The sequence below is a fragment of the Parasteatoda tepidariorum genome, chromosome X1, assembly GCF_043381705.1.
Source record: "Parasteatoda tepidariorum isolate YZ-2023 chromosome X1, CAS_Ptep_4.0, whole genome shotgun sequence".
Lineage (NCBI taxonomy): Eukaryota > Metazoa > Arthropoda > Arachnida > Araneae > Theridiidae > Parasteatoda > Parasteatoda tepidariorum.
In genome coordinates, this window is record NC_092214.1 from 24,900,798 (window position 1) to 24,928,736 (window position 27,939).

The window sequence follows — 27,939 nt, forward strand, 5'->3', positions numbered from 1 at the left end:
AACACATGAGAGAAATAAAAGTAAATTTATAAATTACGTGAAACTAGTTCAGAAAAAGAAAACGAAATGCCTAATTTATTATTTCACTCACAATAAACACTATTTCAAGTAAATAAAAAATGGTTTCATAACAGTTTGAACAGTATGCAATTCGGAAGAAATTCCACATACACATAATGATAGGAAAAAAAGGAGAGTTATTTTAATCAGGTGAAGAATTCTCAGAATTTTCGCTTTTTCTAAAGTAACTCTTCAAAATTACGGATATTCAAATTCCGAGATTAAAAGTACATGTCGGTAATTATATGAAGAGTTAATTTTAATTTCAATTAATTAATAAATAGTTTATTTCGATTTCACGAAGATAAGTTCAATGTTCAAACAGTCAATGAAAACAATTTTCTATTTCAAATATATAATAAATTTCTATTTCAAATAATTACTGAACAGTTCAAATTTAAATTTATTAATTTTTTGCTACATAAAACTTAACTAATTTCAAACTTAATACCATAGTTAACACTTTCAGTTGTTTAAGTTTAACTAGTTGACAGAACAATTTAACAAACAAAATATACATGAAACATGAGGATAAAAATTTTATTTAAAGATAGAAACCGAAATAATAAGATTTAAAATAGTTAACTACGGAGAGAATTGCAAGATTCGACAAATATTAGAATTTTGTGTTAGTCATAACTATTTAACAACTTATTCAACAAGTTTAATTTAATTACTTAAACTGATTTGAATTGACTATACAATTTAAGATCTTTCTGTTGAAATTTGATAAACAAAATCACTAAAAAAGATTAAATCATGACAGTAAAAATGTTAATTAAAAAGGATTAACAGAATAGGAATAATAGTTTAATAATAAAAATAGTAGAAAACTTTAATTTAGTGCGGAGGGAATAGCGATATTAAGCTAATATTTGTAATTAGTAGTGATAATTGTGGAATAATGAAAATAACAGTTAGCTACAGAGTCAAAATTCTGTAAATAATAGAATTTTGCGTTAATAACAACTACTTAAGATACAAAATAAGCTTATTCGACATGTTTAATTGAATAACTACGGATAATCGAAATCTTCTATAAAAGTAGTTTATATAGCTAAAAATGAATAACTTATAAAAATGCAAACACGAAATAGATTCATTTCTCATATCCATAAATAATTGATGCCTTTAAAATTCCATTAACGGATTTGTTAATGATTTAGCTGAAAATGTCTCTTATTAATGAAATTGTTACATTTAAATGATTGCATATTCCTAAAGTCAAAGAATAATCCTTTTAAACATCATTCCGAGAAATTTAAAATACATTTTCTCCAACATTTCACATTAAATTTCTCTAAATAATGCATTTTCTTAAAAGTATTTAAGGGAACAATAAATTTTTACTTGGAACGTTAAAAGCAACAGAAGGAATTAAATTTAAAAAAAAATAATAAAAGCCCGATTAAGAAAGTAAAGAGCACATTCAAATGTTTTATTTTTAAAGTACTAAGATGAACGCGTTTCGTTCGATGCACAACGAGCACGATTAAAAAGTCTTTCACCACTCAATCCAGAACAATCATTGACTTAATTAGTCGTTTATTCCAGAAAACTTTAAAACGAGAAACTTATTTCATTAAGGATTTTTATTATTTCAAACTGTGTGCCTTTGCTAACCATTAAAACAATTCGCCTGCAACGCTCAAGACGCTTGAAAATAGAAAAAGAACACAGATTCAATATTTCTCTGACTTAGAAAAAAAAAGTAAGTTGAGTACATAATCATTTGGAAGTAAATAAGCGAATTAAGAAATCTTAAGTACTTCATTTTTTTTATGAGCATTACAATTTTACACAAATTTAAATTGTCTCAGAGAAACATTAAAAAGCATGTCTAAAGTTCCACGAAATACACTCTTCTTGGAAGAAATTGAGTTATCGATAAAATGCATCAAAGTTTTTGCATTTAAAAAAGAAGTTGCTTTTAATAAGTCACGCGAATTAAACAAACCACACGCAACAAATGCTTGTAAGCTCGTGTTCGTTTGAATTCGCAGGAATTGGGAGAAAGGATAATACGTTTTCTAAATGCTGCAAGAAATAATAATGTTTTTAATTAAAAACTAAGCGTAATTGTCTTTCATTGAAGGGATTTTAAGGAAATTAAAATACATTTTAGAAATGAGTTCTTCTTAAAAAAAATTTACATATTTAATCGCATACAGTTAGCACAAAATAATAAAACCATCGTGATTAACATTAACATTATGGAAAACAAATAAAAATTTAAAATATTTGTTATTATTATTATTTTCAATGGAATGAACAGAAACCATGCCATGAACAGAAACAAGAAAATTTTTAACAAGAACAATAATTTTAAAATGTTCAAGAGATAGGTGAAGGTTATCGCCCGGTAAAATTTAAAATGTAAGATGGATGAAATACATATTTATTTTAAATCCATATGCTACAATTGAAATCAAACGGACTTTGAAATAATGATTAAGTTTAAATTGTAAATCTTTAGTGGCAGTTAAATTTAGCAGAATTTTACAAGAAATGCTTAAAAAGAATGCAAAATTTAAATGTTTCTTAAAATATCACAACTAAACTTTAATATAAACATTTAAAAATAAAGATAAAAACATTACTGTGACACATTCACAATTTTTCAATCTTTAGTTTTAATACAGTGTCGTAAACATGTCAATTTTTTTTCGATATGAACTACTAAATATTTTCCACCATTCCTGGAACAAAGATTTTTTTAGGAACAGTCTTACGAGAAGCACAAACCCTTGTTTTTCAAAAAGAACAAAACATAAAAATTCATTTTAAAAATTTAACTCTGGTGTGCAAAGTAGCCATTCTTGAGTTATAAGAACGACAGGAAACAATTTTTTAGTGCTTTGAGCTACTTTAAGAGACTATCTTTAGAAACGTTGCAAGCCTCTAGCACGGCAACGGGTGCAGCAGATTATTGCACATCTAAATGTTCCTTTTATTTTAAAAAAGTAAGGAAATACGAGAAAATTGCTGAGATTCCTTCTTAAAACATCTCTAAACTTGTCCTAATAAAAATTAAAAAGCTGAATTGACAGAAGAAAATAAAAAGTAAAGAATTTATTCGTTACTTGATTACTGACTTAACTACATAAGGATTCATTATATATTTTTTAGTATCTCGGCATAAAATTCAACTTAAATTTAAACAACATAAAGTTTTTATGTATAATTTTTAAGGATCTTACATTTGTAAACTTTACTACAAACATGTTAAAGTAGGCTGAATTTTTACAGTAATAAACTAATGACTGACTGCTTTAAGGTTGCAGATAAACTAGGATTTTTGAAGATGTGCTGCAGATTCAATAGTGCTGCAGTTCACAAATTCTGCTACAGGGGCTGTGAGTCAGTAATAGTTTTGAAATTAAATAAATTTTTCTTTTCAATGTTTACCTGGGGAATGATCTTTCGTCAATACAGACATCTGAAGGGCAAATTTGTGGGCCACTCATTCAGGGGCACCATATTAAGAGGGCAAACGTTGCTCCCAAGGTAAAGATAGATAGTAGAGAGAATGAAAGAGCATCCATGCCTTTCCCGGGATTCAAACCCAGCACCTTTCAATTAATTAAATGCTAAATATAATTTTTTTAAATATTGTGTTTTGAAAGAACGAATTAGCCTCAATCATTCAATTTATTCCTTTATGATGCTTAAACTTGCATTTTTAAATTTCCGCGCCTATCCCAAATTGAAAAAAGAAGAAAAAAAATTTTGAAAAAAGAAAAAGAAGAAAGATTAAAAAAAAAAAAAAAAAAGAAAANGCTGGTGGTTATAACAGTTCACATCCCCACTCCACAAGGGAGGGGGTGCGGACGAAACTCCGGATGGTTCCGGCAGATATGTTATGGAACACGTTATTCAGCAAGGGACATGCGAAAACCATCGGTCTCACATTAAATACTTACAGATTTTGATGTAATTAGGTTCCAGTCGTACATACCTTGTAACTCTACGCATTATGGAAAATCATTTAATGCTTCCTAATATGGAAGTGAAAGGGGACAAGATTCAAAAAATAACTCCTCCTTTGAAATATAAATCTAATTATAATTCAATGGTATGTTTTCAGCCTTGAAGTCCCAAAATAGAATTTCTACACCCATTCTTTACCAAAGACATTTTATGAAAACGAAAGAGTTTTAATGGTTTTATTAATACAGAAGTACTTATAATTTTTGTATTACATATATATAAAAATTTATATATGCGAATTATATTTTTCTCCAGTTTCTAAGCGGTTTATCGGACATTATCTCGAAAACTAATCATGTTTTAAACTCTATACATATTGTCTATCAATAAACACAAATGCATTATTACTGTTAACTGAATTTAATTCCTCTAAAGGTCTCTAAAGATGAGAGAAAGAGAACCTAAATAAATATTCGAGCATTTGAAGAGGTGCCCCTGTAAACAAAGGCCAATCTAGCAAAGGCGCCTCAAGAGATTCATCAGCATGTCACAGGTTTCACGCGGTCACCATTAAATACCGTTAATCGCCTCCCAAGGTGCTCGTTTAAAAGGCTTCCTGATTGCGCCAATCTTTTCCCAAAGTAAAAATATTATTAATAGGAAGAAAATTTCTTCTGTGCCAAGAGTTACACGATAACAGCCCGTTTTCTTCTCGTGTGCACTCTATCAGACAATATCCGCTGATTATTGGTGTACAAAGTAGGGAGCTAAGACAATGTATTAAGAGCCGATTGTATATCAAGTCAAGAGCACAAAAATAAAATCGTTAGGGAACACGTTAGAGGATATATTACATTTAAAAAAAAAATTCCACTTGGATATGCAAGGGTTTTTTTGAAACTGAAAAATAATATTTTTTACAGATTATGATTAAACTCAATTTATATTAAAACTAAATGTTCCCTTGATAGAATATGTAGAAACAGACAGCAGTTCAGGCTTTTTGAAAAAAAAATTTTTTTATGAAACCATTGAAAAAAAATTTTATGCTGGAATGATTATCATTGTATTATTTATGTATTTGTCTTAAATACAGTTTCTCTATTATACAGTAGTAGTTTTATAAAGTATCATACAGTTAATTACAGGGGTAGAAGTTACGAAAATTATCAATTACATAGATATCAACGGTAAAAATACTCTGTAATTTAAAATATATTAAATGGGTAAAAATTAAGAAAATTTAGTCTTTGGTCTACAGGAATAGTTACTTAGATGCAACTATAATCCGCACAAATGCTCACTGGTTCGTTTACGTGTGATATAGACTTTTATTTTCTTGAAAAAAAGTTCATAAGGTGAATTAAAATGAAAAATTACACTAAAAAGAATGTGAAATCTTCACAATTATGATGAAACATGATATCTTGTGACATTAGAGACGGATTTACGGGAGGGCATTCGGGGCACGTACTCTGGACCCCAATTGGTGATGGGACACCACCCCAAATTACGTAGGAAAAATAAATATTTTTATTTATTTAGATTTATTACTTTTTTTTCCAGCTAGTTTTGTCTTTAACTTGTAAGGGCCCCAAATTGTTCTTTTACTTTTTCATATTATAGCGTCAACTTTCTAGCAAATGTTTTAAAGTGTGAAATTTTTAATGCGAGCTGCTTTCATTTTATAAATGTATAAGTACCTCACATAAACTTGATAAATAGTGTTTTTCTTTCCTCTTTGATGTAAATAATAAATCTTGCAAATATTTTTTTTTATTGCTATAGATGCTCCGCTAGGTACTTAGTACGAAAATCGTGTTTCCTACACAATTTTCATCATTCTCACGAACAATACTTCATCAATTAAATTTTAGCATTTTTTCATAGTTTGGCTAAATTAAATTTTGAATTTCTATATGATGTATGTACTTCTAAATAATCAATTAAGTTGTCTACAATCTGCTGTTCTGTATTTTGATATTATGATTAAGAACTATGCATATTAACTGACACTTGTCTATTCTTTCAGAGCATCTAAATGGTTTTGTGCCCAGGGCTCCGAGACTTGTAAATCGGACTGTGACCAAAACACAAAATTGAAAATTTAAAAGATAAAACAGCATACCAGTCCTCTACATCGATTGTTGGTTCGAAGAATCATTAATAATTATTTTATGGTGGTTCGAGTCCAACTTTAATGGCCCAGGACACGCGGTCCATCGTTAGTTTCTGTGTCTGTTATTACAATGTGTAATGTAATGTGAAATGCTTGCTTTTATTGAAACAATATTCTTGATCCATTTTATATCTCTGTTATTACTCAATGAACAATTTACGGATTAAAATTATATTTGTTTACTTAAACAAAAAATAATACACTCCCAAAAAGAGGTTCAACGTTGAACAATAACATCAATATATTGAACAATAGTAACGTGCAAATTTGTCACCACCTGAATAAGACATTAAAGTGAACAATGTTTCCGATCAGGTTAAAACGTATTATTGCGTTAGAAATTATACATTGAAGGATTCATTAAATGCGTCTTTTAAAAGTAAAATTATGAAAAAGATCTATGAACTTCTAGAATAATTTCTCGCTAATGGACTCCTGAATTTCAAAATTGAATTTCGATCAACATAATTTACATACTTAAAGGCACATTTTAGCACAATGCCAATCCAAAAAGTCTCCTGAATAATATAATATATCTGTTTTCAAATTTTAATTAAACTAAATCGTAAAACTGTGAATTGATTAAATGCACTCGTTACATAACTTCCATTACATAAAAAAATTTGTAATGGAAGAACAAATGAATGACATAATTTAATGCATGAAAGTACAAATTAATTGTACAGTTCATACACTAATTAATACATTACATAGAATAACTTGCAATGGAATGAATAAAATAATTTGTGAAGCGTCCGGATCCAAATTTCTTCAAAATCAACCCAACATTTTAAGACAGAAACAAGTTCGACACAATTTACATATCTAGATGCATATTTTTAGCATAACTTCAATTTAGGAAGAAAATCACCTGACTTATATAAATAATCCACCTGTATTCAAATTTTCAACGACCATAAAACTGCGAATTGACTGAGTGCACTCCTTACATGATCTCAGCAGCAGGTGCATTTTACAGCACCAGCCAACCTAAAACCTAAATTTTACGATCGGTGATTACAGAAGACTTCATAACTGGATATCTTGTATCTCTTCAAATTTTTAATTACAGTGGATACGGATCTCCAATTAACAAAGAACAAATTATACTTCTGAAAGGATTACGCAAGATTGACTATAACTCTTTTTCATGGCCCACAATCGGGCCAATAGTTTTTGCCCCAAAGGATAAATACGCCAGGTGCAGAAGAATAAAACTAGGAAATCGTGACAGTTGTTCTTCCCCTGTACTACTTGGTAACCCACCACAATTCGTGAACCCATTTGTGTCTAAAGCCCCTCATCGCTTTTTAAACAATAGACCAGCAACTCAGAAAATCTCAATAAAAGATTTTCCCTTCATCAATTGATGAATGTCCCACGTATTGTTCTCAAATAAAATTGGTGGAAGGTTAATTACAATGAATATTTTCAATCGTAGCATGGGTTTTCGCACTGATACTAGATAAAGGATTTTATATGAGATTTCAAATAAAGAGGCAGTCTAGAATTGCAAGAGGTAGAATGAAACAAATTCATTCGCAGATCAAAATAATGAAATATTAAAAGATGGGTCGGTTAAAATAACTTTTTTTATTTACTAAGAAAAATGACACAATTTTTCGAAGTAATTAGCATCATCATTATTTCCTATATCTGCTTGAAAAAAAAATTACGGAAAAATACTAAACCAACGCTCTCAGAAAATTGCAAAGTTGAACAATAATATCGGCACCTTAAACCTATCCATCGTGGAAATTTTTTGCAACCTTATAAAAGTGTTAAAATGAGCCTTGTTTTCGTTCAAAGTTGAGCGATACACTCATGTAATCAAGTTTAAAATGTTTTAATTTAGATTATAAACACTAGTTATAACCTGTAAAAGACTATTTTTAAAACATTTAATTAAGGAGAGGAAGATTTTCAAAATTTAATCATCAATAATCTTAAATTAGGTTTTTGTCCGTCTAATCTAATTATGAATTTGTTTTTTGGTGCATATACATAAGCTGAAAATGACTAAAATAAGCTGAATTATGGTTTACTTCGAGTTGAAATCTTAAAAAAAACTGTTATAACCGTTGAAATCGGTTATTAAGGTAACGCATTTGTTTATAAAAGAATTTAGCTATTTTATTTTGATTTGAAATACGCGATAGGTATACTAATGCAACATTTTATAAATGCCTTGTTCTTTTCCTAACCCGTTCAATATATTGTTAGAAATATGATAGTTTCTTTTAAAAAAATGCCATTTCTATTTCATTGGCATTATTTTAAAAATAATTTCATAAAAGCAATCGAAAGACTAAATTATTGATGAATTATAGATTGAATTTAAATATAATCAGAGATTTCAAAACTCATCACTAGTTATAAAGGTATTAACTCGCGGAACCCTTTTGAATCTTCCACAGAACCCTAGGGTTTCGCGGAACACCATTTGGGAACAGCAGTGTTAGAGGATTAGCATATTAAAGTATAAAAAAAGGAATTTTTACATTGAACATAATTGATATTTGTAACATAGTGATGCATATTTTTATCTACTGGCAGTTATATTGCTGTGTAAAAATTAAGCAATACAATACGAAAAAAAGGAAAGCCGAAATTTAAAATTTATTGTAAAATTAGCAAGCTATGATAATAATTCTATAATTCTCGGTTCCCAGTTCATTCTCCGAAATAATGTTTTGGAAGAATACATGAAAAATGAATGGTTTGTTCAAAAATAATACTTTTTATTAAGTATTTAGTGTAAATTAGATTAGGATAAAACTTAACAATTTAAATGCAGCTCTAAAAAATATAATAAATGCATTAATAAAATAATAACAACGGAAAACGGTCGTTTCTGTATAAAAGCTAAGAAAATCAGCCCAGATGTGATAAAATACAATACTTTTAACGTGTACTCAGCATAAATGTATCCTTTGCAAATTCGCGAATTTATAATTGCAATTACATTGATTTAAATATGTGTCTTGAGACATTGCAATGGGAAAATTACTTTTTCTTTTCAAACACTATACATATTTTATGAAATTATAAAAATATATTTTGAGAAAAAATATAAATAATATAGTCTGCTATAAAAAAGGAAAACTATGCAGTTTCTATCAATAATGAAGAATTCTGATCATTGAAATCATTGAATTCTGAAGATCATTGAAATAAAAAAAAAATAAAAAAAATGCATAACTAAGTTCGAAATCTCTAGGTATTAAATGAATAACATTAAAAATATTACACAAAAAGAGTTCAGAATTATTTTCAATAAAGCATAATTTTAGACAGATCATTAAAAGACTCCTTTTTAAATTATTTAAAAACACCAACATTGATTACGAGAGGTTTAATCTTTTAAGTATGAAAATAACAAAAGCGATAATAATTTTTTTTTTTTGTAAAATTTTAATACAGTAGTTAAAACTTCCTTTATTATGTAATTTAATGAGTAGAAAAGATGAAAAAGTTAAATTTTAAATTCTAAGCTCGTGTTATTATTTTATTTTCATTTAGAATCTTGGATAAATTGACCGCCCTTGGAATTATAAAGCGCAACTCTTTAATCCCGCTAGTGGAAGACATTTGTTTGGAAACTTAATTCTATTTATGTAACCTTGGTAATACCATTAATTATACATGAAATAAAACGTGCGATTCTTTTAACAATGCACCATAAAATATAAAATTGAAAAGGTTTAACAGTAGAAATGTAAACAAATGAGAAACATTGATAAAAAATTGGAAATGTTTATTGGTAAATGCAATTAATTTTGGTAGCTTGAGTAGTTTGAATCGCCATATTATAAATACTAAACTCTCATTTACTGAATATAATGAATACACATTTTAAAATGTAAAACAATATTTTAAAATAAATTAACAGAAAATGTATGATGGAAAAAACGCATTTTAAATTATATATCTGTGCAGAACATGCTATTGTACGACAAAAAATAAATATGAATTCGAATTACAAATAAAGGAAAATAATACGTATTCAAAAAAGTAAAAAAAAAAATTGAAATTAATTAATAGAATATATACGCATAAAAAAAGCACTTAAATTATATATCCATGCTAAATATATATATATATATATATATATATATATTCAGCAAAATAAAGACAAAAATGATAAAATGAAGGAGAAAAACGATTTTATTTTAATAGTTTTTCTTCTTCTCTTTTTATTAGTCTTTATTATTTTCCATGTTTTCACCATATTTTTAACTATATATGTATAAATGTGTGTGTAAGACAAATACAGGGGAATTAATTTTTAAATGGAATTAGTGATACTGGTTATGAAGTATTATTGACAAAAACTTAATCTTAAAAGGGGGTTATTTTCTTAATTTTTCTCCATAATTTGACTTTTTTAGAAACAGATTTGAATCCTAATATTTTGTCCAGATTATTAATGTAAAATGTTTCAACTTGTAACTGCATTAAAGTTGCCGCAAACACAATTATAGTTCAGCGAGTTCCAAAATCTCAAATATTGTTCCAGTTATACTTAAAATATATTTACTCAAAATTGCATAACTAAATATTTTTAAAAACCTCTTCACAGTAAAAAACCAATCTTTTCGATTATTCCAGTAAAATATCCCTTTGTCAAATTGCAAAAACAGCTCAAGTAATCCGCTATTAAAAAGAGAACATTCCAAATTCTGCGTTTCCTTCCTAAAAAAAAAAATAAGAATACTGACGACAGGTAAATTCCTTAACCCTAAGCAAAGGTATAGTATAAATCCCGACACTGAAACTAAATATGCGAAGTGCCATTCAGAGCTATAAAGGAAGGTGCAGAGAGAGGTAGGGCATATAATTTTCTACATTTGACCTTGGAATCTTGCCCGCATGACACACGGGGAATGGATAGGGCGGAGAAAGGGGGGTGACAGAGCGAGATAAAGGCACAACCTTGAAGCTTGTTCGAGTGTGGGAAAGTTTGGGCGACAGGAGGGTATACAATGGCAGGGCCAACAGGTTACAAAGCTTCTGGAGCGAGCTTCTACTAATGTGCCCATTTCCCGCCAAGTTCGGGCAGATGTTAGGATGTAACGGTAGTTGGCATGGATAGAACATTTGCAGAAGCTTCATCTTGTATATCTCTAGTGGAAGCAGGATCTTTTGTTCCTAGGATTTTGAGTATGCTCTTGGGAGATCCCTCAACATCTTCCAGGCGCTAAGATCATCCTAGAGAAGTTCGTTTCATTGAATGGAACGCACATCTGCTACCTAGATCTACTTTACTTGATGGAACGTGATCAGAATGTATTTACGCTTCATAAGTCCGTCCGTCTTGTTAATAAATGATGGAGGAGTGCAAATGGAATAAAATGAAAAAGAATTTTTATTTTTTACTGTCGAATGGTTATGAAATATATTAACCTCTTTTTTCTTTTTTAAAAAGGAAAGAAATGTTTGCCTTTTAAAATATTGTTAGGATAAACGCATATTTTTATAATAAATTCCACGAAGAATGAATTTTCTTATACAGAAGAAAAATTTAGATGTAAAATCGCAATAGAGTTTATAAGACTTAATTGGAATTTTATAGACTTAAAATTTTTAAATAAATACAAAAACAAGAGTTTGCTTTAGATATTTTGATCTAGACATAAAGTCGCGAAAGAGTTTTAAATATTTTAATATAGCCATAAAGTCCTCGTCTAGTTAGATTTTTTCTTTTTTTTAAAATAAAGAACAAACAGAAAAAGATCACACAATTGTTCCACTCAATTTAATGATAATTTTCCCACAACTATTTTTGTTATTAATAAATAATTAAAAACCATACTTTATGTAAAAAGCAAAGGTTTCGAAAAATATTAAGCAGTGTAAATGTCAGAATTAGTACGAATTAATTTTGTCATAAAGCAAAAAATGGTAAAGAAATACATTATATTGTTAAATTCTCTATTTATATTTTTATATAGCAAGCTAAATTCATTTAATATTTTCAGTTTTGATATAACTTATATTAACGCAAATTATTTATGCCCCATTTAGTTTTAGTAACTATTGGAACATCGATATGTTATTATTCATTAATTAAACCATTACGTAACTTTACTAACATAAAAACTATACCAGTTAATTTTTTAAAACTATTGGAATGAAAGAAAGTTACAATAGTGAAAACCATTAATTAATTAAACTATTTCTTAATTTAAAACCCCATTTCTTGAATTATAACCCAATTAGTTCTTAAAGCTATTAGAATGAATAAAAATTTAATGATATGTTACATAATAGGAATACCGTTAACTAATTTTATTATTTTTAACATCCCTATTATTAAAATAATTACATCCCATATTGTTTTTAAAACTATTGAATTGAACAAAGATGTAACGACTTGCTTTAAAATAGCACCATTAACTAATTGAAACTTTTTTAGGTTAACAGTTCCGAATATAATAATTATAACCCAATTAATTTTTAAAACTATTGAAATTAAATTACACTTCACCGTTTCACTTTTATTATATTTACATTAAAAGCGTAACGGTATACAACATAATAGGAGTGTTTTAACCGTTTTTTTAACTTAACTAATAAAAATATAATAGCCATACCCTATTTACTTTTTAAAAGTATTGAAATGAATTAAGGTGTAATGATATGCTACATAATAGGAGAACCATTAATTAATTTAACTATTTCAAAACCTTCACGGAAATTAGTTAAGTAAACATCAATTTAATTCATTTGAAAAATTTTTGCCGCTTTGCTATATCCAATAAGAAAGCGAAAAGCTTCCTCGGAACATGAAAAAAGCGGTCATTATTGCGTATTTCACATAGACACTTATTAATGTAGTGCTTTACAAAATAGTGAGTTTGCAAAGAAATCTCTACACAGCCCCTTTTTTGAATGAAATTAAAGCATTTCCTTACATTTAAAGATAGTCTAAGTGACGTCCACTGAATTCGATCTTGCAGAATAAAAGGTGTTGGTTATGTAAGACCGGCATCAAAAAAAAAAAAAAAAAAAAAAAAAAAAAAAAAAAAANAAAAAAAAAAAAAAAAAAAAGAAGGGAGGGCTTAAAAGAAATTCAAGCAGAGTGCCCAAGACTCTTATAATATAAAATAGGTGGGAAGAAGAAGGGGGTCTGTCAATGTAAAGAAGGAGAAAGTCAGATTGAGCATGCGCCGTAAGTGAAGTGGACTGTGCATCTATCCCACGGTTCCTGCTAAGGTAAGGAGACGAGATCTTTGTTACGTCAACCATTCGGGTTCTGGGTGCCTCAACTATTGTGGAAGTCGAGCGCTGGGATTACTTCTATGATAAAATGGAGCATTGAAGGGAAAACAGATAAAGGAAGGTAAAGAAAGAAGAAAAAAAAAAAAAAGATTTCGCTTGGCACGGTCAGCGAAGATTGGGGATTTTTCCGCTTTCCATCCCCCTGCCTCAAAAGTTCCCCCCAGCAGAAGAAATTTGAAGGGAAAAGAGCTCGGGCAAAATGGATTTCCAACATAGAGAGGTGAATTCCATCCCCCACATTCAGTAACGCCCCCGCACACCACCTAGAATTATCTGAACTGTTAGCGAAGATTCGAAGCCCTCCGGACAATCTGGACATTCTGTGGAATTGGATGGAAGCATATTTTCCTCCCACTTAGAAATGGAGTAGCAGTTTTGAACGGCCTCGTTTTCGGCCGCATTTGCTAAAAAGTAGCTAAAATGAGAACGAATCCCTCTCCTCCTACCCCTATAGTCCACATTAAGATGGGTGGACCAAAAAAAAATGTTACTAAAAGTTTTTATCAAAGAAAAGCTTGCTGAACTAGATTTCTGAGAATGCATTTATAAGCTTTTTCGCCTCGGGTAAAGAAATATATTAAGTGATAATGCTAATAAGAAGACAAAAGAAGAATCAGTATGGATATAAAGAAGTCAAAATGAACTCGGGCATTATTACCTGCTATTTGAGTACAACCATAAAAATTATAAATGAATATCTACGTGACTTAGTTTTAAATGACCTATTTTATAATTAAAAATAGATTATACAGCTATATTTTTTTACAGCTATATTTCGTTAATTTTTTAACTCAAAATTTTTTTTTGGTTGAAAAATTCGTATCCATATTATAAAGCAATTTAAATTACAATCATAGGGGAAAAAAAAACAGATTTATGAGTTCTCATTACCCGCAAATTGTTTTTACTTTTCTCGACATTTTTTGCTTTGCACAAAATAATGATGAAGATAATAAATTGATAATATCTCAAACTTTTTTAAAAGAAGAGAAATAATAAAGTCCCTGCTTCAGAAGGGGGAGAAAAACAATGATAGTTTAGAATTGTTTGAAATTGAAACAATAACATTTAGCAAAAGGCGTTTTTATATTCGTAACACCCTTTATTAGGTATAAATATTAAGATTATTCAATACTTTTTACGTATTGACTTATTTTTTATTTCATTTGTCATCGAATAACATGCATGAAAAGAAATCTAAAACTTATGGGGTAAATTTAATCAAAAATTTTAACACATTAAAAATTATTAAAGGGAAGAAATTTTTTTTTTTACAAAACAGGTCTATATACAATATATCTCTATATTGTTTTCGTTAATTCTTACAGCTTTTCATCCGTTCGCATTTGATGTTTTCTTTCTTGCTTCAGAAATCACAGTAAAATACAAAGATTGTATTCAGCAGATTTTGTTTCTCAGTCTTTATTAGTCGGTCTTCACATTTTATAAAATTTTTTTTATTTATACGGTAATGTTCCAAGAGAAACACAAAATTTTCATATCAAACAAAACTTTTCTAATAGACTTTATGATGCTGATTGTGCATCATTTTGAGGTCACTAAGAAGGCTTAATTTTCCATCTAAAAAAAAATAATAAATAAATAAAAAAATAAATTCCATATAATTTTATTTCCGTTTCAAAAAAAAAAATTATGAACGCTATATCAAAGAAATTTTTTAAAATTTTACACTACAGAGAAAAAATTTATCAGCTGAAATTTTTAGTCATCATAAACTAAAAATCATTTGAAATATATAAGATAACTTAATTTCAACAAAAACATCCAGAAAAATTTAATACAAAAATAAAGAAATGGAGAAAGGAAAATAAAGAAGAAATGGTGGAATATTATTACCATACACAAACTCAATATAGCTTAAGTTCTGTACTCGAGATCTAGATCACCTTGTTTCGTTTCTAAGTCATTGATATCATTGCATTCGCCTTCACATCTACATCTCATTTGGTGCAATATATTTTATCTGTTTGCTGGAGGATAAAAAATTCTCGGGAATCAGTCTTAAAATTGCAAAATTGTTTTTTTTATTTTTATTTATTTATTTATTTTTTTGCTTGCCGTTTTCTTTTGCTTTGTCTAAAATGTGTAGTACATAAATTATTTGGAATTTAGTGCACTAGTTTATAATAACGATACTTTGACTCCACTTTATTTAATTATAAACACCCTCCTTCCAACAAGCAAAGTCACTCTTCTAAAAAAAGTGCAAATAAAATATTATAACAAAATGTAGTCAAAGTATACTACTGCAGAAATTATCATTTCTATAAACATAAATAAGACTCAAAAAATAACTTTTGATTTAAAAGGGTAATATGATAATTTTTCTTTTAATGAACTCGTTAAGTTTAAAAGTTACATGCTATTAATGAAAACTCAGTACAGTGATGTTCAACTCATCAGCTTCCAACTCAAATAGAAAAACTTATTCCTATTAATTTTACGGAAATTAACATCGATGATGAAGAAAGAAGTAAACCTTTTAAAATTAAAATAGTGTAAGAGTTCGATTTTTGAAACGATGTCTTGTTAGCAAAAGGAAATGTGCAACTGAAAAATTAATCTCTTCACACCGAAAAATACTAATTAAAAAACTAATACAGGCAGAGTTACATGTTGCGTTTTGCGTAATTAAAAACGTCACTCAAAACTCGTTCGAAGCTAAACACGAAATAGATGAAAAGAATTCGGGCAACTTGTCAGGCATTTATTCCAGAAAAAAAAAAAACCGTTAATCACATCGATTCTGTGCAGACTAATTAGCACGAGTATTCTCAAAAAAAAATTTCCACAAAAAGATTCCTAGTCCATAACAATTTAATTTTCTAAAACTTTAGCTAGACTATAAACAAAAAGTGCAATCAGCCCCTGTTAATTGGAACTTGCAATAATTAAAATAGTTGGTATCTTCTTGAAATTTGTATTTAAATAAAACAAATTATTCAATATTTTCTAAGTTAAAATAATTACCTATCATCATTTCCTTCGCATGTTAGCCGTACATATGTTATAATAACAATTATTAAGCTTGCGCATTCAAAAGCAAAAACATTTAAGAAAAAGCAAGAAATATTTTGTAACAAGTCGTAAATTAAAAAAATTGTTTAAAAACATAGATATAATTAAAATTTACTTTAAGTAAATAATTTAAATAGAACGTTATATATTAAAAATTAGCACGAAAAAATAAGTGCAAACGTCAAAAAATATTAATTAGATAGTATTTCATGGTAAAGCAAAGAGCAATAAAATATTATTTACTTGAATTCAAGCTCAGTAATATTTGATTAATTAAGCATGTGATGAATTTTTAGTTAGAAGCGGAAAATAAAAATGTATTTTTATGTTAGAAATTTCAAAGCATATTGCACTATAATGTTGAACAAATTTGCTGCAATTTCAATATGTCAAATTGAACCATATTATAAAGTAAATATTTGATTTCACTATGCTACTTGAACGGGAACATGATTTAAAATAACATCTTACTAAGATTGCAGCAAACTTACCCTACATTATGGTTTAACGTTGAAGCAAATTTTTCTCAAGTCTAATAAAGTGTATAACAAATATTAATAAAATATTAATGACTTGAATATTAGCGTTGTAATACTTGATAAATTAAGCATGAAGAGAAATTTCATTTAAGAGCGAGAAATAAAAATTTATGCTTCGTTAGAAATTTCTAAACACATTGAACCATAATATTGCACAAATTTGATACAAATTCAATATGTTGTCAAATTGAACCTTATTATACAGTAAATATTCGATTTCACTGTATTTCTTGAACTGGAACATAGCTTAATATAACATCTTATTAAGGTTGCAGAAAATTTACATGTCATTATAGTTTAACATTAAAGCTTATTTTTTGAGTCTGTAAACTCAAAACATTTATAAGAACATGTATAACAAAAAGATATCAACATTTCAAGAAGCCATACTATACCAATTATTATACTATACTGACTATTTTATTTATTTCAAGTTCCAATAACAGAGGCTGACTTTTCTTTTTGTGTATACATAAGACACTAAATAGCATGTAGTTTGTGAAAAAGTTTAATACAAAATAGACATTCTTTAACTATGATATTGTTCATATTAAAAATAATTTCAAAAATTTATGCAAAGTAAAGGACTTTTTCGAGAAAGTCTGAATTTAGTCATTTTCCAATAACTAACTGGAAGTTTTTGTAGCACGTAGGTTCTTTTCGAAGGCTCTGTCGCATTTTAAAAAAAGAATTCGATTTAAATTTCCATTTTGTTATTACATTTCTTATCACTTAAACGCGCATAATCTATAAATTGCATGATATAAATTATATTCTTCTTAGATATCACTAACTAAGTATTCTCTAAAATAATTATTTTGATAATAAGGAAGGAAGAGAAAAAACATAATAGCTATTTTGCACAGCTTTCCTCACCAATCTAACGCTGGACGAAAAAAAGAGCAATGAAAAAAAGCACCAGAAAAAAATCACTTCATTAGTAATTATATGAATTTAACAACCTATTCAATTCGGGCCATTGAGATAGAATTTAATGTTCACGTTAATGTTAAATATTCATTCGAATGAAATTAAAATAAATACTATTAACATACCATTTAACAAAATGATTAGCACTTTAAAACAGTTCTAAATTTCAATAATTATACTTATATAATGATAAACAAATAATAATTTTTAACTAATTATTATTTAAAAATTTGTATTAAATATAATTAATCATTTACGTTAATATTTTTAACTTATCAATATATTAATTTCCTGCGAGACTGCTAATTATTAGCTATTACATTATTAGCTAAAATAATATTACATATTATACAATTGTTATTTACAATTATAATTATATTATGTAATAAAAGTTCCTTTCAGTTACATTCAAATTTCAACTTCGGATTTTAATAAATTTTTTAAAAAATATTTAATAACATTTAAATTAGTATTTAAGTACATTAGATTTGGATTCAGTGGCCAGAATCGAATAGAATGATGTGCTTTTTTTTCTAGTACTTTTTCCTGTGCTTTTTATTTTTCCAGTTTTTTTCTTAAGGTTCTTTTATTTTCGGTGATTTAATCTAGCTTGTCTGCTAGGTTTAATTCTTTGTTGCTATCCATCTGTCACACGTGTTATTTTTTGCACCATGCCATGTAATTGCATCAAAATAGAAATTTTATCCTAATTTGAAATAGTGTTCGATATTTGATAACTAATTTTCACACGAATCGAGTAAAGAATTTATTTTTTAATACCATTTTCAATACCCTAAGAATTCTATAAATTATTTTTTTCTCTTGTAAAGAAAGAAACAAAGCAGTTGTATTGCAGAGCTTACCTAACCATAACTTGCCTGCAATGTTACGTTGCTTCTGGGCAGCAAATCGTGTTCTCTTACCCACTTCCTTATTTTTTGCACCATGCCATTCTTGGGGCAAAATGGAAATTTTAATGCCAACAGAATAAGAAATCTTGTAAATTCCTACGCAACAAATACAAAAATTATGTGAGGACGGCCGAGATTTATCCTACCATCCTTAAATATGTCTAAAGTGATTGTATGTATTTAAAATGCGTGTTTGTTATGTTTTGGTTGAGTATGCTTTGGGCATGTCACTTCATTAGTGACATAAAAGGTTTCCACTCCCTAACTAACAAACTTCCAAGGACGCAAAATAGAGATGCAATCTGATTCACCAAATGCCAGATACGTGACTGACATATCTAAGTGACTAAATGAGACTATGATTTAAAAGGAACTTCATATTTATCGAGGTCTAAGGCCGATTTCTTCTAATTGAAAAAGAAAAGAAAAAAAAGAGAAAGACTCGTGGAGATGTTAACCTGAATGTAAACGAACGTTTGATATTAAATACTCGGCGAACTGTATCAGTTTATTACGCTCCGAGCACGCACACTTTGAATAGTACTTGAAGAATGTTTTAAGAAACAAAACCGCATTGAAATTTTGAATTTAAAATTGGCTTCTTTAATTACATTTGCTAAAGTAAAATGTAAAACAGGAAAGAAAAGGTTTGAAATATCGAATTAATACTTAAATAGTAACAAAAATTGTGCAATATCATAAAGTACGAAATGTTATATATGTACGATGTACAAATGTTGCATAACGTAACATGTAAAATATAACTTAAGTGTTGCTTGAAATGATATATGGAGAAGAAGGATTAGAGGTATTCAAAATAGCATTTGAAATTACAGAAATAAGCATTCATAATTATAAAAACCTAAGCAAAGAATTTGCGATTGAAGAATTTGGGAATAAAATTTTTAACAAATTTTCATTATTATTAATTAATTAAAAATATTTTTAATTTTTAGGAAAAATTAAAAACTTATAACCGTTTTAATATATTTAAAAAAGCACGCTTTTTCGTCTTAGAGAAGTTTTTTTTCTTTGAATTATTTTTTTAAATTGCAATTTAAATTATTTAATATTTTAAACTGATTTAAGAACCTGACTTTTCGGAGTTTCAGCTTATGGCATTAATTTTGAACATAACTTTAAGAAAGCTTCAAGAAACTGTGTTTACAATTTTCAGGAGAAAAATATATATTAACAGTAAATATATATAAAAAGATATTTGTTTTGTTTCACTAAGTAAAATTTTTATGTGGAGTACACCAAAAAAAGAAAGGACTACACTGAATAACTTTTGATCTAATAATCGGATCTTCACGTTCTAAGACTCATTCTTAATGGTTCGAGGGGGGGGGGACCTCAAATATGCTAATTAATTTCTGCAGACAATGTTTCAAGTTACGATATCAGTCACAAAAACGTACTTTCTCTGAATAAACATACCTTTTATTCAACGGATTCGGATTTCTGACCCCAAAATATAGAGGGTAGCAGCAATCTTGAAAATAAGGTTCCAATAGTTTGGTCAAGAGAGCTATCCAAAGTTTAAACAACTTAACGTTAATTTTACTTTTTGCGTATTTTGTTATATCTCGACAACTTTTATACGAATTGAAAAATTTTCGCACACAACAATAAAATTCGCTTATCCAAAGAAAATTTCATGCAAAAAAAAATTGTTAGTAAGTATTTATTATTTCTCATTATTCGATTTAAGAATGATCGTAAAAATTATAACATCCGCAAAAATTTTGAATTATAAGGTATACAATTTTTACAACATTTTAAAGAATGTAATTTTACAAGACAAAATCGAAAATTTGAGCAATATCGGTCGAATAGTTTCTGAGAAATCAAATTTTAAGTACCTGACTTTCTTGAAATTCAATTTTTCAGAAACTATTCGACAGATTTCTCTCAAATTTTGTATTTTGCCATGTAAAATATGTTACATACTTTAAAATGATGTAAAATATTGTATACGTTACAATTCAAAATTTTTCCAATTGTTACGAAATGAAATATTAAAGAATGATAAATATTTATTAAAAAATAATAAATATTTACTAAAAGTGAGTTTTTTGTAGGATTATCTTTGAATAACCGAATTTTATAATTGCGTGCAAAAAATTTTACATTCGCTTAAAAAGTTCTCGAGACATGGTGAAACAAGCAAAAAGTGAAATCAACATTAAGGGCTTCAAACGTTGCAAGCGCTCTCCAGACCAAATTACAGAAACCATATTTTACATATTGCGGCTACCCCTTATATTTTGGGGTTCAGAAATCCGAATTCGTCGAAAGAAAAGTATGTTTTTTCAGAGAAAGTACGTTTTTGTGTACGTTTTGTGTATTTAGCTTAAAATATCGTCTGCTCTTATTAAATTGTATATTTGAGACCACCCCATCACGCCATTATGATTGAACTCTAGAAAGTAAAAATACGATCATAAGATCAAAAGTTATTCAAATTAGCCCTTTTTTTTCTGGCGCATAATTATCAAAATTACAGTCCAAATTCCTCAACGCATTCTTAAGATCAATATTTTAAGAAAGTTTAAAGAGACTGAATTCCCGGAGTTTCCTCTTATGGCCATAATTTTGAAAGAAACTTTAAGAAAGCCTCAAGGAATAAATAGATTGTGGCATGAAACATGGTATACTTAAAGCGTGAGTCACGCTAAATTGATGAAAAAGTTCGCTCATTCAGCATAATCTGGAACTAACAGGGGGCCCTTCCAATCCTATAGGGTCGATGACCTTTTTTTCAAAGAAGGGAACCAACAACCACCAGTGGGTGAGGGGATCTTGAGGGAGGGTGGCATGTACCAAAAACGTTCTAGCTTACTAGTGTTGTCTATCTGTCCTACGTCACAGATTACACAACATTCCAGTCTTCCCAACGACTAGCACTTTTGTGTCGCTGTCGAGGAGATTCCTCTTGCTTTTTAGGAACACTAACTACAATGGTTTGAACAAAATTCCACTGTTGGAAGATGCTCGGTCACCGAGGGAACATCTTGGTATCCTATCGTGGTTGGTAAATAACTTTGAGATTATAAGGCAGCTGATCACATACTTCTTTCAGTTGGACATTCTCTTTCCTTAGTTTCTTATGAGTCATAAGCATTTAGATGAAAAAAATAATACCAACGCTATTTTTAACCACTGCTATTCGAAGCCAGGATTACTTTGTAAAAAATTTTAATAAGATAATTTTCATAACAAATAATCACTTTATCGCAAATAAATAAAAAGTAATAAACATATAAAAGCAAATTTGTTTTAAAAACTCAGTTGGTTAGAAATAAAGTTTTAATCAAAAGTTTTTTGATTTTTTATTAATTTTTTTAAGTTTCTTGCTAAAGTCAATAACCCATCAAAAATCATCTAAATTATTCCACACTGACGAAAAAAGTATGGTCAAAACTACCAGAACATGGTAAAGCTAACCGTATTTCTGGCTCTACGGAACACAGAAATTCTCAGTAATTATTACTGTAGAGCTTTGGTAATAACGTTGATAAAACATGGTTTAAAATTTAAAAATATTAATATAAAAATAACAATAAAATATAGATTCGACATTTGGTAATTTTATTATGATATCTTAGAGCATGGCATAAAAACCATTTATTCAGTTAAATTTAATTTTCAGTTTAGTATTTTTCCCGAAATGTGGGGTAATATAAGAAATATACTTTTGAAAACCAGAATTTCCGGTAAACTGTCACCATATTAAAGAAAAAAATTAACAAATGAATGGTTCAAATACAGTATATATTTTGGTTTCATTAAACAAGATTACGTTTTGTTTTTAAAATTATAACTTTAATTTAATCTTATTCAAGTTCTGGTGCTTCTTTTGCATATATTCAGCCAAGAATAATTTTTAACTAACATGAAAAATTGCTCCTACAGACTGTAAAAAAAAAAAAAAAAATTTCATTCTTTACCTTCCATATTTTTTTTAATGATTTCAAAACTTAAATTAAAATTGATCTGCATTTTAATATCCATATTAATCTTTCGCTTCAAGAGTTCATTTTTTTTTTTGACGAACTGAAAACAGCACTATAATTATTCGAAGGACTACAAAAAGTAAGATATTTTCACCTCCGCCATTTTGCAAAACAATGAGATCGAAGAGGTTAAGACTTCCAATGACATGATTGATACTGGCAATGTTTTCAGCATTGCGCACCATCCACCTTTATATCTCAGGCCAGTTGGTACCCGATGAAGAACTCAAACAGTCACCAGGAATAAAACACTACGTCAGCTCACAGATTTAATCCCTGTGTCATGAACGAATACATGGCTAGCAATTTTTAGGAAGCAATCTCTTTATCATAATTTGATTGGAAAAAACATGGAAGCACAATTGTAACACAATGAAGAAAAAAAACTATTATCTGTAATCAATTTGCTACTATTTTTAAATAATTATTTATAAAATAATATTTAATGAAAACTATTATTAATACTAATTAAATATTATAACCGTTTTTAACTTTAATTGAATATTGTAACTACTATTAATTTAAATTGAATATAATTACTATTAACTAGTACAATTGATATTAAATACTTTTGAGACAATTTTTTATAAGACAAATTTTTAAACAAAAAAGTATCAATTTTCTGTAATCAATTTGATAAAAAAAATGTGAAAAATATTAAAAACTGTTAACTGTTAAAACTGTTATTAACTGTTAACTGTTATTCATTAAAAATACCCGTGTTAAAATAGCAACATTTTGTAAATTGCAAGCAAAAGTAACAAATGAAGCAAATAAAATGTACACAATGCATTAATATGTATTAAATGCAATTCACGAAAAATAAAGATCTTTCTAAAAGCCAAATGTTATTAAAGTTATTTAGTGATATCGAACCTGACTAGAAATTAATAAACAATGAAACAAATCAAGTTGGATAAGAAAGAAATGATCGAACCTCCAACTGACAAGGTTACCTAATCAGAGTCTAAAAGGTGAAGGTTTAGCTCAACCCACTTTTTTTTTCTTACACGTGTTATGACTGCACCTACAGGTCTTACATGATATTTGATTCTGAGGAAAATATATTTTTTGACATTGTTAAACTTAAAAAATTAGAATGTAGTTACAATATTTCACAAGAATCTCTTTACGAATTATTCATGTCATTTAACAAATTAGTTTGATTATTGCTTTATAAAATATACAATAACTACATTTTAATATTTTTATATAATATTTCATCAAGACTTTTGAAATTTATGTACCTTTAAAAAAACTGCAATTAAAAAATTGAAAAAAATACTGAAACATAAGAAAATAACTTGAATATTATCGAAAATGTATAAAATTAAATTTGTTAGAAGTATAACAAAAAGTAGTAATTTAATCAAACGGTTAGTTAATTAACGACATTAGAAAATGTTGCATAAGATTTCGACTAGCTATTAATAAAATTTTAAATAATAATTATCGAAAGTTGGATTAATTTTTATCAGAATCATCGAAACAAAACTAAATCAAGTTAAATTTGAAACTAAAATGCAATTCTTCGAATTCGTTTGTATTATTTTTTAAGAAAATTAAAATGAAACGCTTTGAAAAACTTTATAAAGGTAAAAACCTTTTAGTTTGCTTATAGCACATCTATTTATTGTAAAAATTTATTAATTAACATTGAATAGTTATGAGTTTTAGTTGAAAACAGTAGTTAAAATTATAAGTAATGAACAAAAGTTTACGAAATAAAATTTTATAATCTAAGGTAATGTAAAATTTTATAACACAAAACATTAAAATAATTTAATAGTTTGAAGTAACTGCGAATGGCAATTTATTGTGAAATCTTTATCACTGAATAAAGAATAATAAGTTTAAAAAAAAAACTATATGCTATAATCAATAAAAATAAAAACTATAGAAACTAAACTATATATATTAGCTATTTAAATAACTTGTTCTTAATAAAATGTACTTAATACAATAACCTGCGTATGATTTACAGAGAAATAAACAGGACTGTTAGAATTTTTCGAACCAAAATCTTAATAATAAATTGTTTATTGAAAAATAAATAATTGCTATAAACAAGCTTCTACCGATCATAGATTTATTTAAATATCAAAATACAATTTCTAGATGTACAGTTTGTTTAGAGTTTTAAAGGGAAAATTGCTGCATCCTCTTTTGCATGATATACCATACCTCCATCCTAAATAATATGGTTGTGTTTCAGAAATCTATATTTTTATACATCTAAAACTGATTTTAACAAATTATGAATTATTAAACATGCGGAAATAGATGTAAAACTTTCATATTTTTAGAAACCACACAAAAAACGTATTAGTGGAAGAGGGTAAAATGTGATATATTAAATCTTATAAAAAAAGAATTATTCCCTTCTGTAAATAGCTTTACCCTATAAGAATTATTATTACGGTTAAGTTACGTTTAGTACTACAAAACTTTTGGAATAGGTTTTCCAATTTAAAATCCTAATTCTAAACGAATTTTAAGCAGACATAAATTTGTTAATCTTTAATCTAAACTTGTGGGTCATCACTTTTTACCCCCCGAGGTCTATAATTAATGTAAAAATTTAATTTATTAAAGAAAGAAAGAAAGTATCTAAAGATAAAATGGGATTATGTAGAGAAGATCCCTTTGAGATTTAGTGTGGGTGGACTACTTTCCACTGCCAAAAATAAAAAGAAATAAAACAGGAGCAAGGTTGAATCTTAGAACAAGGAATGGAAAAAGTAAAATGTCATTTGTTCCGCTAGAAGAAACCACGGAAGAAGAGAGGAAAAAAAAATGATTAATACTTGTAAACAAGCGGTGATAGCATCTCGAGTAGCAAAAACTGGACAAAAACATTTGCTGGTCTTTTATTATCTTCCGTTATGAGCCATTATGGAAGTTGTACCTCCATTTCATGCACTCTTGGATATAAGAGTAAAGCTGTCTCGCGTTTAAGTAGACCTTGTTGATACATATATTAAAGGAAAATAAATCACACGGAGAAAATTGCCTCAACCAATTTCGTGCTTTTGTTTTTGTTAACAGGCACGCGCTCCGTTACACACGCTGCTTTAAAATTCGGTAGCTATGGATTGATTTGATATTTATTCACATTTGAGATTACGCTACAAGCCAGAACATGGTTATTACTTTAATGGATTTGAATAATTTTTATATTGATTTGAAAATTGAACTTACTGAATGTGATCCATTAACTAAAAAGTTTTGCAATAAGGTATAAATATTGTTGGATATAAAATTATTCACTTCTCAGGAGAATAAAATAACTAGTTTAGAAAAAGAGATCGCTTGAATCACAATACACAGGCTGTATTTGCGAAAAACAATAGCCATGGATGTTATCTGTGGATAGTTATAATTTTTTTTTAATAAACCCATAATATTGCTTAGGCATGCATGTTTTTATGCAGTGCAGCAAACTGTTAACTGTCGTGGAATAATATTTAGTGGTATAATTATTTGAAATTTTGCTTTTAATTATAGCACTGACTAATGTATAAACAATACAATTTATAATTTTTTGCATCATTTACCATTATTTATAATTATTTACATTCCTAATCATTTATTAAGATTTTTTGATAGAATATTATACCATTTTTTTTTTTTTTTGAATAATAATCATTTAAGCATTGTTTGTTATTTATGCGATATTAACTTGCTTTCAATGAAGATTATGATTGCAAAGGTTTGAAAGTTAGGTTTGTTGATTATTTCTACGGTTTGCAAATTACTCTTATAATTCAAATTCATTAATCAACACTATAAAACAAATTTTGCAGAAGATAAAACCTCTTTTGCGAAATACACATTTTGCTTTTCAGAAAATATATGAATTTAAACTTTGGGATTCCTTTTTTCGATTCAATTTGCTACGCCTAGTTTCGAAAACAATAATGGTTTTAATAATATAACTAAATACCTAAGTTAAAACTTGGAAATCACCAAAAACGGTTAACTCAAGTTGTTATTAATAAATAAATTTTTAATTCACATGCCGTGCATAAACAAATGCTTTACATTAAAACAGAAAATGGTTCAATCATTTGAAGTAATCGTCACTTTCCTACACTGCTAGAAAATTCGGTTCGATGTTGAATTGGTACCTTGAACCATAATATGGTGCAAATTTGATGCAATCATAATAATAAGTTAAATTGAACCATTTTTTGGTTCTAGTTAAACGCTACTATCTTGTAACCAAGTCAATTCAACTAAGCACTAGATTTAGGTAACAGATATTATGGTTCAAAATTTCTAATAATGTATACATATTAGCGCATGTTTAAGTTTTAATATTGCATGGAATCATTGTAAAAACAACTCTAATTTTCGATAGGATTATTTCTTAGACCAGTAGGAAAATTTAGAAAAACTTTGGTACATCGCATTTCATAAATGCTATAAACTCTCACATGCTAAGTGTCTAAATCCTATTTTCTCTAAATACGTTCGTGCGTAACAACAATCAGTAATTCGTTTGGAATACTAATCTAGAGTGAAACAAAAGCACTGGTTTTAGTAAATGAAATCCTAAGAACTCGTGATTAACTCTCGCATTCGAAGCACCTAATTACATAGTTAAAAGAAAAGCAGCGCCAAACCTAAATTGGCGCAAAACATCGCCTTCTGTTCAATGAAATAAATTCCTCAAGGGTTAAAGAAAGCATGCAAACGGAGACACCTTAAGCTATTTTTGAGTGAACCAAAACAACCCAAGAACAATCACATAATCCTTTTCTGTTTGCCTAGCAATAAAATTAGAAGAGGAAAAAAGTTATGGAGAAATTTTTCCGAGGCGACCATGAAAATGAAGCGAAGTGAAATCACGCAACATAGAGATCAGATTCCAGCTGATTAGATGCAATTAGATCTCATGGATGAAGCTCTTGAAGTTATATGGCGGTGATGGCATTTCGTTGAAGAAGCAACTGCCCACTAAATTATAGAGCTTTTCGTAAAAGCTCAGTAAATTGACTGATGGGCAAAAGACAAGCAAAAGGTGACTTTGGTGTTTTCATCAT

The 27,939-nt window shown here is 28.1% G+C and overlaps 1 protein-coding gene across 4 annotated transcripts in view; it reads right to left on the reverse strand.

The window, feature by feature from the left end:
• Positions 1-27,939, reverse strand: part of LOC107449700 (zinc finger protein rotund) — a 558,914-nt gene that overhangs the window by 511,001 nt on the left and 19,974 nt on the right. The window contains exon 2 of one of the 4 annotated variants that reach the window (XM_071187672.1): positions 15,311-15,444. The exons of the other annotated variants lie outside the window; for them this stretch is intronic. The gene's annotated coding sequence lies outside the window, so the exon portion shown is untranslated. The remainder of the gene's footprint in view (positions 1-15,310; positions 15,445-27,939) is intronic. 4 annotated transcript variants of the gene reach the window in all.